The following is a 1,310-nucleotide window of genomic DNA, read 5'->3' as shown; positions in this document are numbered from 1 at the left end:
TACAGACCTAGAAGCAGAGGCAGGTAGAATCAGGGCTGGGGGTGGAGTCAGTCACATTCACAGGGAACCAAGATAAGAAATGAAGGGACTGAAAGATCTGTGAGGCTAATGAGGCCAAGGGTGGATGGGGTCAGTCAGGGTTAGAGACTGGACCACAGAGCAGGCCAGAGTCAGAGGGTGGGGTCTGGCAGGATTCTGAATAATCAGCCAATCAATCAAGGACCATATACTATGTGCTGGGCACCTGGCTAGGCACGAGGTATTTAAAGACAAAAATGAAACTGTACTTGCCCTCATACAGTTTACATTCTACTGAGGTGATACACAGATGTGTGAATGTAAAATATATGCAAAGTGTATTACAACAACGTTTGCAAGGCTTCATGTAGAAGGTTGCCCTTGAGCTGAGTATTAAACAGAGATTCTAAGAGGGAGGCTGAGGGCATCCCAGACTGGAGGGCAGGCAAGGGCACAGAGACAAGAGGTAGAGGGTGGTGAGTAAGGAATACCAGAAAACCACTTTAGCTGCACTAGAGAATGACCAGAGAGGCTAGAAAGGTGGGTTGGGGCCAGATTGTAAAGGATTTCATATACTAAAGAAAGGTGTTTGTATTGGATACTAGAAATAAAAGAGGGCCTCAGTTCATTGAGGAAGAGAATGACATGGTCAGGCTTGTGATTTAAGAAAATTACTTTGGCATCTGTGTGGAGGATGGATTGGGGCAGGAAGACCAATTAGGAGGCTATTGTAGTCATCAGGAGAGAAGGGATAAGGGCCTGAGTTAGGGTAGAGGCTGTGTGAGTAGAGAAGGAACAGACACAGACTCCCTAATTCACCCAGGGGCCCTTTCCTCCCAACACCCTGGAAGGGATGTTGTGGGCTGACAAGACTTCCAACCGATTGCATATGGGGGGTGAGTGAGCATAAAGGGGTCAAGGTCAACTCTGGGGTCTTGAACTTGAGTGACTAGAACAATGACAGAAATAGTGAAGTTGAGAAAAGCAGTGGTTTTGAGGGGAAAGTGATGAGTTCTGTTTTGAATACGCTGAATTTCAGATACCTATGGGATATCTAGTTGGAAATATGTAATAGGCAGTTGGTGATTGTGTGACTAGATTCAAGAAAAAGACTGAGGGTATATATAGATCTGGGATCTACAGATCTCTAGCTATTTCTCTATAGAGCAAGACCTATCTACATAGAGAGATAGAGACAGATAGACAGACAGACAGACAGACAGACAGACAGACAGACAGACAGACAGATAGATAGATAGATAGATAGATAGATAGATAGATAGATAGATAGA

General features: G+C 44.7%; 1 protein-coding gene across 1 annotated transcript in view; it reads right to left on the bottom strand.

Annotated features, from left to right (window-relative positions):
• COL7A1 (collagen type VII alpha 1 chain) overlaps nucleotides 1-1,310 on the bottom strand; it is a 58,379-nt gene that overhangs the window by 53,919 nt on the left and 3,150 nt on the right. The gene's annotated exons all lie outside the window — the stretch shown is intronic.

This window comes from Petaurus breviceps, unplaced genomic scaffold, assembly GCF_028583685.1.
Source record: "Petaurus breviceps papuanus isolate PSGF00001 unplaced genomic scaffold, PetGlider_PUasm1.0 227, whole genome shotgun sequence".
Taxonomy (NCBI): Eukaryota; Metazoa; Chordata; class Mammalia; order Diprotodontia; family Petauridae; genus Petaurus; species Petaurus breviceps.
The sequence above is the reverse complement of the archived record's forward strand: the minus strand, read 5'-3'. Positions and strand labels throughout refer to the sequence as shown.